We start from the raw sequence: 17019 nt of genomic DNA, 5'->3' as shown, positions 1-17019 counted from the left end.
ATTTGAAGTTCTTAAAGGACAGGATTGAGGAAAATCAGGTCTAGTGGAGCTCTTCTCCATTCCATTTCTCATCCCTCCCCAATGCTCTCTCTCCTACTCTAGGAGAGGATTGGGCATCTGGCACAGCTGCACACTGGTGGAGAATGCTCCTCCTCAGGGTAAATCCCCCACTGATTTTTTACTTCTGCCTTATCATTTGTGTACGCAGCACAAAATGACCTAGGAGCCCATAGCATCCGACCCAGCGGTGTTTCTAAATGCGATAGTAAGAAGGCAGATAACAGTCAATTGTCTGTCTTCCTTTTCTTCTGGTCCTTCTTTTCAGCACTCAAGTGCATTCCTTTTGTGGGAATGACCCTGTACATCATGACCTACATGCCGATGTTAGTCGACGAGAGCAGGCTGAGGCAAGCATTTTGTGGTGGTAAGTGCCAGCACTTATTGTAGATGTCCAAAATGGATATTTAGGGGCCTTGGTACAGGAAACTCCTGGGGGAGAATATGCAGGCAACAGATTGAATTACATTTAAAAATTTCCCGTTTTCCACCCCTCCACCCATTCCTCCTCTTTAGTTTCTTAATTATCATCTCCTTTCACCCTCTTTCTCTGTCCTCTGGTCTTATCCACTTCTCTCTTCCTTTGCTTTTTGGTTGATGCTCAAGTAAGGCCACGTCTGTACTATGCAGAAGATCAACGCTGCTGCAGTTGATCACCAGGGTCCAAATTAGCAGGTCTAGTGAAGACCCACTAATTCAAACTGAGTGGGTGCTCCCGTTGGCACCGGTAGTCCTGCTTCTCATGAGGAATAACACTCCTGTCAACCTTCCACTGTGTGGACAGTCTGAAAACACGATTTAAGATATGTCATCTCCAGCTACATAATTAACATAGCTGGAGTTGCGTACCTTAAGTCAACTTTCCCCTTTAGTGTAGATCAGGCCTAAGGGACTAATCCTGCACCTTTGAGATAAATGGGAATTTTGCCATCAGCTTCATAGAACATGGGATTGAGCCTTAATTTTCCTTTCAAGGGCAGCGGGTGCATCTAATTTTAGGGCAAAATGCTGTCAAATCTCAATATAGCTAATAGGAGTTAAGGGCACTGAACATCTTTCAGACAAACTGTAACCCAATAGGAAATCATACAGTTTTAGGGCTAAATAAGCAATAACTGCAGAGGACATGAATCATTCAGAAAACAGCTGGTCAAAATATTTTGTTTTTTTATTATATTTTTCATATTTTTTTCCAATTTGATGGAATATTAAACTGAAAAAATGTCAATGACAGTTTTAATCAGGATGTGTTCAGTGTTTTTGTGCAGCTAAAAAGGTGGCTGAAATTTGTTGATTTTTGAAACATGTGAATGATCTTTGTCATTTGAAATTTTGAAAAAAACAAGAGTAAACACTTTTAATTTAATTTAAACTACCTTTTGAATCAGCTCTAATTAAGAGGTAACAAGGGAGAAAAAATATGTTTTCAAATGATGGGAATTAAAAAGAGATGGAGAGAGACAAAAGAGAAGAAAGCCTTTTGAGAAACAAGAAACGGAAAGGAGGGAAGAGAAATAATTCAAAACTGTTATTGGATTTCATCAGCTGTTTCTGAATTGGGCATGGAATTGTAATAAACTACAAGCCTGGGTGTCTTCACTGATAAAGCAACGTATCCTTATTACTATTGCATCCTTTTCATATTGCCTGTCTTTTTTCCTTCCATGCAGTTCTGGAAAAATGGTCAAGGGCAGTAAATGTATATTTTAGTAACTGGGAAAAGTGCCCACTTCCCAGAATGGGTAAATCTCAATTCTGTGATAAAATTCTTCCCCTCTATCGTCATGTGACAAGCAAATGGACCACATGTGAAGATTTGGAGGTGAGAATTGTAGGCTTTCTAAACCTTTATGAGAAATTGTATTGTTAAATTCTCTGTGTATGGCACTCTTTGTGATGATGGAGTTCAATGGCAGGTTCTTTGGGATAGAACAGAGTATGATGTAAAACATTTAAAAAAGATTATAATGTCACAATCTCATGGAAATTCTGTCTGCACATAGTGTACGTAGATTCCAGTTTTGTCACCTGACATGCAGATGAATATAGGAGAATGGGCTAAATTCATTCCTGGCAGATGTCTATTCAGTTCCAGTAGAGTTACAGCAGGAATAAGTTGGTTTAGTGTGCATACTAATCTGGGGAAATATCCCACTTGGGAAAGTTGTGAGGTGCAGTAGAATATAATTCTGAAACCAACACCATAGCTGTGTCTAGACTGGAAAAACTTGCCAGCTGTCTACACTGGCTGCTTGAATTTCCGGAAAAGCACTGACAATCTCATGTAAGATCGTCAATGCTTTTCCGGAAATACTATGCTGCTCCCGTTCAGGCAAAAGTCCTTTTCCGAAAGACTTTTGCGCAAAAGGGCCAGTGTAGACAGCACAGTAGTGTTTTCTGCAAAAAAGCCCCGATCGCGAAAATGGCGATTGGGGCTTTTTTGCGGAAAAGTGTGTCTAGATTGGCCACGGACGCTTTTCCGCAAAAAGTGCTTTTGCGGAAAAGCATCCTGCCAATCTAGACGTGCTTTTCCAAAAATGCTTTTAACGGAAAACTTTTCCGTTAAAAGCATTTTCGGAAAATCATGCCAGTGTAGACATAGCCCATGAGTCTTAATTCTTTACCAGGAAATATTGAGATAGGGCTGTTTCAACAGTGGAAAAAGGGAAATTGCACTCATCAGAAGTAGAAAAGATGGGCCCATTCCATGATATTGAATGAATTTGTAGGAACATAAATTCTGTGTCTCTATGTAGCTCAAGCAGGCCATCATCAAAGCCCTTGGTCCCATAATGAGCCTCCTCCTGCATAAAGAAGAGCATCAAGATCAGGTGTTCAAACAGATCCCATGGCTCCTTGAGCAATATAAAGAGGATGTTAATGTTTTTCACGTCACCAAGGTGAGATACTTATTAAAATAACTATCAATGTGTGCGCATAGGTGAACTGCACTAGCTGCTACCAGTGGCATTTCCTGGTCTACATAGTGACTTGTTAGATAATAGATAAACACACAAGTCTTGATTTTATAGACATGGTGACTCAGGTGACAAGTTTTGTAGGTAAAAGCCTCTCATGAAAAGTATCTTCTGTTTCCTGGAGATGATAAGGAGGTAAGAAACAAAACACCTGCCCCCCCCCCATAAGATACTCCCTCCTTGTGATTTACTGGTACATCCTATCAACTCTATGTCTCTCTTTTAGATTATAAATAAACTCCTCAGAGCAGGGGCTGCTGTGTGTTGTCTCTGGGCAGTATTAAGTAAACTGCCAGTAGCTGAAAATGAATACTAAGAAGGCCTGAAGTGCATTGCTTTAGATTATATAACTAGATAGATATAAAATCACTGTCTATTTCATCTACCGTTGTGTACAGGGCTGTTGTAGCTGTGTTGGTTCAAGGATATTAGAGAGACAAGGTGGGTGAGATAATATAATTAAAGATATTATTTCACCCACCTTGTCTCTCTTATTTCATCTACCCTCAGTATCACATGACCAAGGTAACTCCTGCCTGCTGATAGTGAGAGGATGGAGTGAGGGCAGTTGGCTTCAGTACTATGATTGAGCATGCTCAGTCTATGTGAGCTGGCTCAGTACAAGCCAAGCAGCAAATCCAGGGCCACAACCCTGCTGCCCTTCCCCCCTCCCCACTTCCCCCATGGTTTACTCCCAATCTATGTTGGCTTTCTGGTCCAGAATATGTGGTTGCTTTTGGGATTGGAATGCCCATGACTTTGAGGGAATCAATGCCTCATGGACTTGACTAAAAATATCAGAGGACTACACAAGAGCCTAAATGTAGTAAAATATGTAGATTTCATCAGAGATATCCTGGAAGCTTCAAGCAGCAAAGAAGAAAAGTGTGTAGGTACAGGAAGGAGTTAGACTGTCATCTCATTATCAATAGCCTGGAAGAGAACATAAAATCATCATTGATAAAATTGGCAGATGAAATAAAAATTGGGGAGTGGTAAATAATGGAAAGGACAACTCACTGATTCAGAGTGATATAGATCAGTTGGTAAACTGGGTGCTAACAATAAATGTGCATTTAAATATGGCTGAATGTAAATATATGCATCTAGGAACAAAACAATGTAGGTGATACATACATGTTGAGGGATGCTTCCTGAGAAACAGTAACTCTGAAAAATATTTTGGGAAACTTGGTGAATACTCAGCTGAACATGACCTACAAATGCGATGCTCTGGCCAAAAAAGCTGAAGTGATACTGGGATGCATAAATGGGGAAATCTCAAGTAGGAATACAGTGGGAAATGCAAAGTTCATTTCCACACTAGAACTGACCAACAGATATTGGTAGATACTGGCTTCCTGTGAGAAGAGTGCCTTCCACACCCTGCTTGGCTTATAGCAATTCAGCATGATGCCATTTGGGCTGCACAGAGCCTCAGCCACTTTTCAGCAGCTCATGAACCAAATATTGCAAACATATATGCAATATACAGCCGTGTGCATTAAGAATATTGTCATCCACAGCACCAGCTGGGGGGAACACCTCTGACATCTTAGCAATGTATTGTAAGCCCCAATAGATGCAGGACTCACTGTGAATCCAGCCAAGTGCCATCTTAGTGAACACAGTAGGAAGGGGAAAATTATAGCTCCTTGATAAATAAGATCTAAGGCTTGTGTGACTGCCCCACCTCCATGACAAAGAAACAGGTGCCACAATACTTCAGACACAGTGGCTATTACTGCTGCTTAGTACCCAACTTCATCACACTGGCCACCCTATTATTGGACCTGATGAAGAACACCCAATCACAGAAAGTCCAGTAATCAGAAGACTGTGAGGAAGCCTTCCAGGCCCTGTGAAAGCAGCTGAACCAAGAGTTGGTCCTATCCCATCCAAGCCTTTTATCCTTCAAATGGAGGTCTCGGAGGTAGGACCGGGAGTGGTACTATGTCAAGAAGTAGGTGGGAAGGAGCACCAGATCCTTTATCTCAGCTGCAAGCTGTTCTCCTGAGAGACCTGCTGCCCTACTATAGCAAGGGACGCCCTGGCCAACAAGTGGGTGATCTACACCCTGGGGGTATGTCTACACTACAAAGTTAATTCGAACTAACGAGCGTTAGTTCGAATTAACTTTGATAGGTGCTACACTAGTGCTCCGCTAGTTCGAACTTAATTCGAACTAGCGGAGCGCTTAGTTTGAACTAGTTAAACCTCATTGTATGAGGACTAAGCCTAGTTCGAACTTACTAGTTCGAATTAAGGGATGTGTAGCCCCTTAATTCGAACTAGTGGGAGGCTAGCCCTCCCCAGCTTTCCCTGGTGGCCACTCTGGCCAACACCAGGGAAACTCTACTGCCCCCCTCCCGGCCCCGGACCCCTTAAAGCGGCACGGGCTGGCTACGGTGCCCGTGCCAGGTGCAAGCCTGCCAGCACCCAGCTAGCAGACCCTGCACCTGGCACGGCTCGAGCCAGATACCCGCTGCCACCCAGCCATCCCCCTCTTCCCGGGACCAGGCTGGCGGCTCTCGGGAGCCTGCCCAGGACCGCAAGAGGCAGGCATACGCCTGGTCTAGTGCGGACATCGTGGACCTCGTCCACGACCTCCGCACTAGGCACAGGAAAGTGGCCGTCTAGGGCAGGAGAGCTGCCAGCCTGGCCACCCAGGAGCAGGTGTGCATGAAAATGAAGGTGGTCCACTGAGACCCCCGACCCTGAGCCCTGAGCTTACAATGGCCGTACTGGGTCATACCAAAGGTCCATCTAGCCCAGTAGTCTGTCTGCCGACAGCGGCCAACCCTAGGGACCCTGGAGGGGATGGACCGAAGACAGTGACCAAGCCATTTGTCTCGTGCCATCCCTCTCCAGCCTTCCACAAACTTTGGGCAGGGACACCACTCCTACCCCCTGGCTAAGACTACTCCATGGACCCAACCTCCATCACTTTATCTCACTTCTCTTTAAACTCTGTTCTAGTTCTAGCCTTCACAGCCTCCTGCAGCAAGGAGTTGCACAGGTTGACTCTTTGCTTTGTGAAGAGCAACTTTCTGTTACTAGTTTGAAGCCTGCTACCCATTCATTTCATTTGGTGTCCTCTAGTCCTTCTATTATGGGAACTAACGGAGAACTTTTCTTGATGCACCCTCTCCACCCCACTCATGCTTTTATCGACCTCTATCCTATCCCCCCTCAGTCTCCTCTTTTCTAAGCTGAAAAGTCCCAGTCTCTTTAGCCTCTCTTCATATGGGACCTGTTCCAAACCTCTGATCATTGTAGTTGCCCTCCCCTCTTCCACCCTCTCTCTTCCCCTCTCCCACCTCCTTTTCCCAGTCTCCCTGAGTTTTGTTCAATAAAGAGAGATTCCATTTTTGACCACACGTTTTCTTTATTTTGTACATCAGGAAGGGGGGCTAGGGAAGGGTAAGTGGAAGGAAGTGAGGGAGGAATGGGGTACGAGCCCCCGATGGGGAGGACTGGGCTGGCTCTGCGGGCTTCTGGGGGTGGAAGCTCTCCTGCAGTCCCCCAATTGCTCCCTCTCCCCAGATGGCAGCCTGCGGCAAGTACAGCCGGGCTGATGGCCGAGTGCTGTGATGTGCCCAGTGTGGGCACTCAGGGCAATCCAAGCCAGGACTGCTTTGCAAGCGGGGCACCCCTGAGAACTGTCTGTCCGGGGTGGGGGTCGGGTCCCTTTAAGCACAGCCCTTGGCTAGCCTGAGACAGCAGCTCCATGCTCTAAGTCCTCATCTGATGCCCTGCCGGCACTGCTTCCGGCCATCCTTAACCCCGGTTCAGGGTACACTTACTGTGGACATGCTAGTTCGAATTAGCGTCACTGTGCATGCGCCGTGGCAAAGGGGGGGCCCCGCGGAATTATGCTGCCCAGGGCCCCGCAAAACGGTCATCTGCCCCTGCTGTAACACATAGAGTCATATAGTCATAGATTATTAGAACTGGAAGGGACCTTGAGAGGTCATCAAGTCCAGTCCCCTGCCCTCATGGCAGGACCAAGCACTGTCTAGATCATCCCTGATAGGTGTCTATCCCATCTGCTCTTAAATATCTCCAGTGGTGGAGATTCCACAACTTCCCTGGGCAATTTTTCACAGTGTTTAACCAACCTAACAGTTGGGACGTTTTTCCTAATGTCCAACCTAAACCTCCCTTGCTGCAATTTAAGCCCATTGTTTCTTGTCCTATCATCAGAGGCCAAAGAGAACAATTTTTCTCCCTTCTCCTTGAGACACCCTTTTAGATGCATGCTCACCAGAGGGTTGGAAATTCACTAAAGGGACCCAGTGCTGCTCTAAGTTACTCCCATGTGGTCACACAGAAATCAACAGGGTTAATGAAGTGCTGAATGTAGCCTAAGATATTTTCAAGGTACAAATACAAATGTAATCTTGTGGCAGATGCATGTTAATAATAATGAGATAAAAACAAAATAGTACTCCTGACTGAATAAGTATTAGACACTCTAGAATAGATTCCAAATTCTGCTATACTGGTGGTAAACACAGACTAACTTCACTGACATCCATTTGTCTAACTCTCTTACAATATTTCCATCAGGATAGTATGATGGTGCTATTTACAGAAGTGGAAATACTTCAGACTTAGACTGGTGTAACTGAGATCAGAGTCTGGTCCTATATTTTCCCCGCTGATTCTGTATATGAGTGAAGCTTGGTAGTACTCTTAAATAGGGCCCAGGACACATTCTAATGTGGAGCATGAGTGTTTGGAACAAAGATATACTATACTGCACACTTCTCCTTATCTTTCAGTGCCTGAGACAAGAGTTAGAAAGTTTCTGATTGTGAAGGCAGTGAAATTTGCTCTCAGTGATCAGAGTGCTAAGGTAAGATTGTGTGTGGAATAGTGGTATTGCTGTTAATATCTGGGAAGTATTTCACTCAGTGGAGAGTCTGGCAACGAGACACATTTTTAGGCTGAGATTATTAATAGGGTTTCAATTAATCACAGTTAACTAAAAATTAATGCGATTAAAAATTGAAATGTATTAAATATTTTTGTGGTTTTTTACATTTTCAAATATATTGATTTCAATTACAACACAATGACAAGTGTGTACTATGCACTTTATATTATTTTTATAACAAACATTTGCATTGTAAAAATGACAAAAGAAATAATATTTTTCAATTCATCTCATACAAGTGATGTAGAGCAATCTCTTTAGCATGAAAATGCAACTTACAAATGTAGCTATTTTTTGTTAACAGTAACAAAACAATGTAAAACTTTAGAGTCTACAAGTCCATTCAGACCTACTTCTTGTTCAGCCAGACACTAAGACAAACAAGTTTGTTTACATTTATAGGAGAAAATGCTGCCTTTTTCCTAATTACAGTGTCACCTGAAAGTGAAAACTGGCATTTGCATGGTACTTCTGTAGCCATTGTTGCAAGGAATTTACATAACAGATGTGTTAATCATTTGTACTTCAGCCACCATTCCAAAGAGATAAAAGCAAAAGCAAAAGGACTCTCATATCCTGTCTCATATTGCATGCAGAAGGGATAATAATAACTCGTGCATAATCTCTACCCTTGCAGGTGAGGATGGCAGCTCTCCATTTTGTCAGGAAGCTGCTCAGTTCAGGAAGTGTGGAGAATTGTGCAGCATGGGATATGGTCGCATATGTTTTCAGCGAGTTCAATGTGTCCACCAGAAATCTGGTAAGGAGAGTTCTTAACACTTAGGACTCAGTTCTGCCATTCTGGCATGCTGATTGTTCCCCTTGACTTCAGTGGGAGCTTTGGATGCTCAAGGATGCAGCTGGACTGAAGGATTAGAGCTAGAATCTGATCAGTGATATTCGTGTAAAGCCAGGGTAATGCCCCTGACTTCAGTGGCATTATTTTGGATTTACACAAGTGTAGCAGAGACCAGAATCTGATTCTGGATATTTACATCTGACAGTGCGACCTACATTACTTAGACCTCGGGCAAGTCAGTGAAAATTCTGACAACACAATCTTTCAGTGAAATGCTCTTGTATAAGGAAGCACATCTTTTTTATAAATAGACTCTCCAAAGAACACAATGGTGCCCAATCCTGTGGCTGCTGAAGCATACATAAACTATTAGCAAAACACTGAAGTTATGCAGCCTACATCAAGATGTCTAGAACCTGGAAAAGTTTGCTGCACACTTCATACTCTGTTCTATGTGTACTAGTTCAAAATCTTTTCAATGGGTATTTCCAGCTATGCGCAGTCATGGACTCCAGACACAGAGTTCCATGATGGGATCCATGATATACATTAACTTTACAGTAAGCTGTTGAGGAACTTAGCTCTGCCTGGCCCTTTAGCTACGAAGTGGGAGCTTATGGCAGTACAGGCAGTCCCCGACTTACGCAGATCCGACTTACGTCGGATCCGCACTTACGAACGGGGCTTTCTCGCCCCGGAAGTCGGGGCGAGAAAGCCCCGTTCGTAAGCTGCTCCGGTGCCCCTGGTCTGCTGGAGACCGTCTCCAGCAGACCAGGGGCACCGGGCGGGTTCCCGCGCTTCTGAGGCTTTGCCAGAGCAAAGCCTCAGAGGCGCGGGGAACCGCCGCTGCTGCCGCTTCAATCTGGGTGCCTGTGGTCTGCTGGGGACCGTCCCCAGCAGACCACAGGCACCCAGATTGAAGCGGCAGCAGCAGCGGTTCCCCGCGCCTCTGAGGCTTTGCTCTGGCAAAGCCTCAGAGGCGCGGGACCCCCCCGCGGCTGCGGCTTCAGTCCGGGAGCCTGTGGTCTTCTGGGGACGGTCCCCAGCAGACCACAGGCACCCAGATTGAAGCGGCAGCAGCGGCGGTTCCCCGCGCCTCTGAGGCTTTGCTCTGGCAAAGCCTCAGAGGCGCGGGACCCCCCCGCGGCTGCGGCTTCAGTCCGGGAGCCTGTGGTCTGCTGGGGACGGTCCCCAGCAGACCACAGGCACCCAGATTGAAGCGGCAGCAGCGGCGGTTCCCCGCGCCTCTGAGGCTTTGCTCTGGCAAAGCCTCAGAGGCGCGGGACCCCCCCGCGGCTGCGGCTTCAGTCCGTGAGCCTGTGGTCTGCTGGGGACAGTCCCCAGCAGACCACAGGCTCCCGGACTGAAGCCGCAGCCGCGGTGGGGTCCCTCCCTCTGAGGCTTTGCCAGAGCAAAGCCTCAGAGGCTCTGCTCCCCGTGTCCCTGGTCTGCTGGGGGGGGGGGGGGCGCAGCTAGTGTGCTCCCCCCCCCCCCCCAGCAGACCAGGCTTTTGTTTTGGACTCTGGGGCAGAGCAGCTGGGGTGCTGCCGATTGGTCCTGCAGCGCCCGCTCTGGGCACTACTGGACCAACCCGGCAGCACCCCAGCTGCTCTGCCCCAGGTCCTGATTCAGCTGCTGCTGTTCAGTTTCAGCAGCGGCTGAATCAGGACGCCTGGGGCAGAGCAGATGGGGTGCTGCTAGGTTGGTCCAGTAGCACCCAGGAGCGGCGCTACTGGAGCAACCCAGCAGCACCCCAGCTGCTCTGCCCCAGGCGTCCCCAAGTCAGCTTCTGCTGAAACTGACCAGCGCTGACTACAGGAAGCCCCAGGCAGAGTTGCTCTGCCCCGGGCTTCCTGGAATCAGCTGCTGATCAGTTTCAGCAGCAGCTGACTTGGGGACGCCTGGGGTTCTTAAGTTGATTCTGTATGTAAGTCAGAACTGGCGGTCAGTTTCAGCAGTGTCTGAATCTGGATGCCAGTTCCGACTTACATACAGATTCAACTTAAGAACAAACCTACAGTCCCTATCTTGTACGTAACCCGGGGACTGCCTGTACTCACCAACTGCCTCTTTTTCATCCTACCCATCTCAAAGAAAGTAGGAGGCAACTCTTTCTTATCAGGCCACATTTGCTCTTATTTAAACTGAAATCAGTAGAGCTGATCAATATTTAGTTTGGTGTAAGGAAGAACAGAATTTAGCCTATAGATAGACTCACATTCACTATGCACTGAATGGTCAAGCTGCTTGGGGCATCAGAACAAACAGAATGGCTCCCTCTAGGTTCTGCATATTTATTTCCACTGGGCAGAGTCTGAGTGGCTCTCCTCAGAGATAAAAAGAAGAAATGAATACTGTTCAAGGACCTCTTTTATAGAATCATAGAACGATAGGGCTTGAAGAGAACTAAATCGTCCCAGCCAGGGATTTGTCAAGCTGGGACTGAAAAACCTCTAGGGATGGAGATCTCACCACCTCCCTCAGTAACCCATTCCAGTGCTTCACCACCCTCCTCGTGAAATCATTTTTCCTAAGATCCACCCCCCCCCACACACACACAACTTGAGACCATTGCTTCTTGTTCTGTCATCTGTCACTACTGAGAACAGCCTCTCTCCATCTTCTTTGTGTCCCCTTGTGCTGGGGTTTTCCTAAGCCTGGGTTCTGACCCACCAGTTAGGTGTTTCTGTTATTCTCTTCCCTTAAGAATCTCCATCATTCGAGGTTTTTAATGCCAAGCCTGGCAAAGCCATGGCTGGAATAATTTAGTTGGGGCTGGCCCTGCTTTGAGCAGGGGGTTGGACTATATGACCTCCTGAGGTCCCTTCCATCCTTAATCCATGATTTTATGATTTGTGCACTCCTAATGCAATGGAAAAGCTCTCAGATCAATATTCAGAAAGGCTTTGTAAGAAATAGACACTGATTCTACAGCCAGTGTTTTCCCACTAGCTAGTAAATTCTATGTATCTATCTCATAGCAGGGGACAAAACTTCCCTCCCGGGATGTTCAGGAAGAAAGCACTATCCAAACTATGTGCATTCACATCCTGCAAGGCCTGAACATATCAGTCACTGGAATGACCCGAGTAAGTGACATGTTGCTACTGCTTCGTGAAATAAAGACATTCTTCCGTATATCTACTGTACCTCTCCATAAGGAAGCTTCTTGCCAGTCAGGATAATGGAGGTACAGCAGGTCAAGTTCCTGTCAGAGATGATGGGACCTCTGTATCATGGAGGAAGCTATTCACAGTACAGACAAGATAAAAAGGAACTTCACTGGAAGGAACCATAATGCAGTGGTTTTCTTTTAATTACCACCATTGCCTGAGTGCACGTCTCCTTAGATTCCCCATGAATACCTTGGAAATGTAGACTTGGTGATCCTGTATTTAAACAGTTATTGGGGCCGTGATTGTGCCTTCTGTATGTCTGAAAAGTGCAGGATGAATTTATGGTGCCGTCTAAGTAGCTTTATAATGCAGGGAAAGATGATTCATCTCCGGATGAGAACCAGATTGCTAATGCTCACCAAACAAGGCAGTGTACTTAAAATGTAGAGAGAGGGATCACTGGGACAGGTAGAGTGAGATGATGGCGGAGGGGAGGAGAAAGTGAGATAGAGATAAGGTAACGAGACAGGGAAGGGTCAGTGATGACTAAAAGGAGAAGGTGCATGACAGAAGGATTCAGCCAGTAGGAGGTGGGGGAATGAAAATAGCCAAGTGTTGAACTGTCTTGCTCTTCTGTGCAGGTGTTATGGCCAAGGCTTCTAACGTATGTGGTGCCAACTCAGTACACTGGCACTTTGAAGCCTCTCTGCAGATGCCTCCAGGAAATGGCTGAGAAAAAGATGCAAGAAGGAGGAGAAGCTGCTTGCCTGGACTACAGTGGACAAGGTTTATAACAGAAACATTTTCATTTATTCTCACCAGCCACTATGAAATGACCAGATTCAGCCTGTTCCAATTCTCTCATCTTCAGTCAAGAGACTAAAAGGAATGCAGGATGGTCTTGGGATTAAAACATGGCAATGGGAGGGAGCTAGAAATTGGGGGTTCTGGTTCCAGATCACCACCAAAATTCTGATATAACATTGGGGAAATCACTTGCTCTCTCTCAGCTTTCCCACTTGTGAAATTGAGGACTAATTAATGCCAGTTTCTTAGAGGTGCTATGAGGAGGAATTAACTCATGTTTGTAAAACACTTTTGAGATGCTCTGCCTGAAAACACTATGGAAATGCAAATATTATCAGCTGCATGCAACATTGGTGGGCACATTGGAAATGGCTAGGTGAACAACATCAGCGGGATTCTCCAAAGTCTGGCATAATTAATGATCGTCTATTTCTTTTCCCAGGGAGACTCCCTACACCTCAGGGATTGCTGGCACGACTCCTGGTAAGTAGACCACGGAGAACAGGTTTTCTGATAAATGTGAAGTGGAACAGTTAAGTATAAAAATCAGTTTTCCAGCTAAATGCTTTAGGCTGAAGAATGTGTATGATTGGGTCTCTCTCCACCCTCCCCTGATCAGACAGAGACACACTGTTCTACACCCTCATGCTAGTTAGAATACTTTCTTCTTTAGGAAGTCACTGCAGTAGAAGCAGCAGCTCTACAGTGTGTAGTCTCCACAGTGAGAGAATCTGAAATATTTCCTCCTTCAGGAACAAGCTGGTATCTTGCTGCAGAACTTAGCTTTCTCCGTCGTTGACAGGTTGTAGCCTCATCTCCTTATGAAAGAGAAGGACACGGATATTCTGTCTTGCAGCTGCTAAAAGCCTTGCACCAAAATATCCATGCAGCAGTGGGTGAGATGTGGGGAGTAAAGATTCCAGCTCTGCTGCAGTACCTTGAAGGTAAAGTGCTAGTTGGGAGTGACGTGGTCCATGGAGGATAAAAGAGAAAGCAGAAAATGCAGATTGCTATTGACGTGTGTGGTGCTATCTGTGTTGCAGTACGTGGGAATAGTATGGAATTGAAACTGGGGTTCTAGACACCTCACTTTTTCTACAATTGTGAACCAGTGAGCTAACTCCAGTGTCAAACCGGGGGCCAACCACTTAGCATGGAATCAGGCCAGGAAGGTTTCAGTTGAAAGACCATTTTACAGCAGTATCTTCCTGATCTTAGCTAGGTGGTTATTTAGGAAGGTCAATACACATGAAACTGGAGGTTTGTGAAACTCTTATGCACTGTTTTTGTGGTCACGAGTACAGTCTGATTTTTGCAAACTGAATTTTTCTGAAAAATTAAACCCTAGGGCTATGTCTAGACTTGCATGATTTTCCGCAAATGCTTTTAATGGAAACGTTTTTCCATTAAAAGCATTTGCGGAAAAGAGCGTCTAGATTGGCCCCAAACTCTGCTGCCTTCCAGGCCTCTAGGGCCCCCCAGGTATGGCCTGGTTACCAAGCCCCCCAGCAGCCCTCCTCTGGCACAGCTAGTGAGATGGCAGAAGGGGTCTGTCTCCTGCCTCCCACCGGGACTCCCAAGGGGCCACGACACTTGAAAGGTCTGGGTGCCACGGGTCTCTAACTCAGTGTGCCTTAGGGCTAGGGCTGAGGCCAGTTCTCAAATCCCCCAGAGGGGCCAGCGGGCACCCTCCTCTAGCAGGGCTCCCGGCCACTCCGGCTGGCTGGCTCTCTCCCCCCATGTCCTCTGGCCCCACCTGCTACCCGTGGGCAATTTAACCCCCCCACGCTGCAGTGCAACCGGGCTGGAGCAGCTTCCGACTCCCTGTGGGCCAGGGCAGGTGGGTGCAGAGCTGTCCCCTCACGCGGGTTGGCCCGCGGGCCTGAGCTAACTGGGGCCGGCAGCAGGGGTGGGACCGCTGCACTCACGGTGACTGTGGGAGCCACACAGCAGCCTGTCCCTCTCAGCAGCCATGTCCCAAGACAGGCCTCGTCGGGCCTGGGGCGGTCTGCTTCCCGTCACCCCGGAATGAGCCTCGCAGGCCAGCAGCCTGGCCTGGGCCGGGAGCTGGAGAGCCCTGCCCTGCTCTCATCTTCAGGGCTCCAGCAGGGCGCTAGAGCTCAGAGTCTCCCGGAGTCCCGGGGCGACGGCTGCTACCCTGCCACGGCCCGTAGGCCGAGAGCTGGAGCCCAGGCAGAGGGAGCCGGGCATGAGTCCTGAGTGGGAAGGGGAGAAGGCAGCAGCTGCGATAGTGTCCGAGGAGAAGGGGGAGAGGGCTGGGGGAGGCCCGGGCTTGCCAAAAAGCCCCTTCCCACAGGGATGGCCAGTGAGAGACAGGCCATACCTCAGTATGTTCCCAGTCAGACTCCTGAGGGAGGCGCCGTGGGAGGGGGACACACTCAGCCCTGCACCGTGCCGCGCTGGCCTGGCTGCTGCGCTCAGGGCTGGCAGAAGAGGCGTGGGGGCAGGGTATTTATCCCCCAGGATGCGTTGCCATGTCGCCAGGGGGGCTCCAAGCCAGCCCCAAGGGGCATCTTTGTGACTGCCAGGAAGGCTCCAAAACACACGTATAGCGACTGCACCTTCCCCACAGTGCCCGACCCCCTGAGCCGCGCCACAGTCCACGAACTAGCCGTCATCGCTACCTCGGCGCCCATCGTGCAGCGCGCCCACGCCCCGCCCCGGGCCAACGCCATGTCCATCCTCAGCTTCAACCACCGCAGGTATGGCCCGAGCTGCCCGCCCGCAGCTCTGCCCCGGTGTCCCGGCTGGCTTCCAACTAGGGGGACGTTCTTCACCTCCCCGCCTACCAAACGCCTCTCGTGGAGGGCTGTCATCAGCAGGCATGTCCCCACGCCAGCCCGGGCTGCCTGTCGGAGCCACGGCCCGTAGGCGTCACATAAACACCGCCAGCTGGCTGAAGGCCATTGGGAATGAGACCCAAACGCCCTGCTGGTGTTTTCGCCATGCCCTGGGGTCCTGCTCCACGAGTCGCACTGCTGGAATCTGCCCAGAGCGCCTCCCTTTGGCTTCAGCAAAGCTCGGGCACATGCGAGTTCTGCGGCCAGGAAGGAGCAATTGTTAGCGCGTGGGGCAGGGGCTTAGCCGGCCTCTGGCACTGGTATATGCTAGCGAGCCACACTCTGGAGTGCTGCTGGCTGGGCCCGTGTGCGTGGAGGAGGGGCGCTCATGCCACAGGTCTGACCCCAGGGTTGCTTGTCTGTCTCTGACTGTGCAAGAGGCAGAATGGCTGCGGGAGAATTGCCACTCTCCCTGGCCAGAGCATGGTCCCTGCTCGCAGGAGCAGGGTACAATTCCGGGGGACCCCTCTGAAAGAAGGGTGTTTCCATCTCAGGGGCTTTCCCGCCTCGCTGGCCAAAGGTCTGGGGAGTCGGGAGACTGGGGCCGAGCAAACGGCTGGTGTGAGAGGGCCCTGGGTGTGGGGATTTGGTGGGTACCCTGCCCTCTGCTCACAGCAGCCACCTCCAGCAGCGTGAACAGCCCAGCAGCTCTGTGGGCAGCGCAAGAAGCTGACAGGGCGCGGCTGGACGCTCTGAGCTCTGTCCTTTCCTCACTCCCAGCTGTTCACCTGAGCTGCCGAGGGGAGGCTATGGGTTCTTTGCCGGCCAGCTCCTACCTGTGTGTGTCCCCAAGCAAACCCAGCCAGGGTATTAGCCAGGGGGACCCTCAGCACGGCGGGGTCTGGCCTCGGGCCGGCTTTTCGGGGGTCCTGTGGGCAGATCCCCACACGGGCGCGCAGACAGCGGGGAGGTGAGCATGGGCGAGTAGGGGGAGGCTGTTTTCCTTCAGCGCCGGGGGCGAGGGGCGGGAAAGGGGAGACTGGGAACCCTTGGGCAGGGCTGTGTTGGGCCCTTCCCCCTTCAGGGGCAGGGTTGGGAGATGGGAGTTGAAATCAGGGCCTGGCTGGTTCTCGGAACAAGAACCTCAAATCCTGCACCCCCCAACTTCCCTCTCCCCCCCCATGGGATCCATCCACATTGTCCTGGTCTGGAGAGACAAGGCCCTTCCTAAGAGCCGTGCCTAATGGATCCAACTCACCTCCTGGGCACCAGGGCCCAGCCCCAGGGATGGGGATGGGGATGGGGGCTCATTGGTACAGGCCGGGCTCGGGTCTATTGACCTGCCCCACCTCTCTCCCCCGCAGCACGTCAACTCCTGGATCACGCCCAGAGCATCCCAAGGGTGCGCCAAGGGCCCAGGGAGCAGCAGAGCGCGGTTGTAATTGCCCCCCAGCACCCGGCATGGGAGGCGAGTGTCCTCTGAGCCGGCCCCTGAGCCTGGCGTGACCTGGCGGCTCCC

The 17019-nt window shown here is 49.2% G+C and overlaps 1 long non-coding RNA gene across 1 annotated transcript; it reads left to right on the top strand.

Moving 5' to 3' along the window:
• Positions 1-11756: 11756 nt before the first annotated feature.
• Positions 11757-15383, top strand: LOC142823400 (uncharacterized). Its single transcript, XR_012898617.1, has 4 exons — positions 11757-11865; positions 12534-12678; positions 13142-13643; positions 15293-15383. It is a non-coding gene; the product is annotated as an uncharacterized LOC142823400 (long non-coding RNA).
• Positions 15384-17019: the final 1636 nt, after the last annotated feature.

Source organism: Pelodiscus sinensis, chromosome 33, assembly GCF_049634645.1.
Source record: "Pelodiscus sinensis isolate JC-2024 chromosome 33, ASM4963464v1, whole genome shotgun sequence".
In the NCBI taxonomy this organism is placed as follows: Eukaryota; Metazoa; Chordata; order Testudines; family Trionychidae; genus Pelodiscus; species Pelodiscus sinensis.
This window is presented reverse-complemented; position numbering and strand designations above follow the sequence as displayed.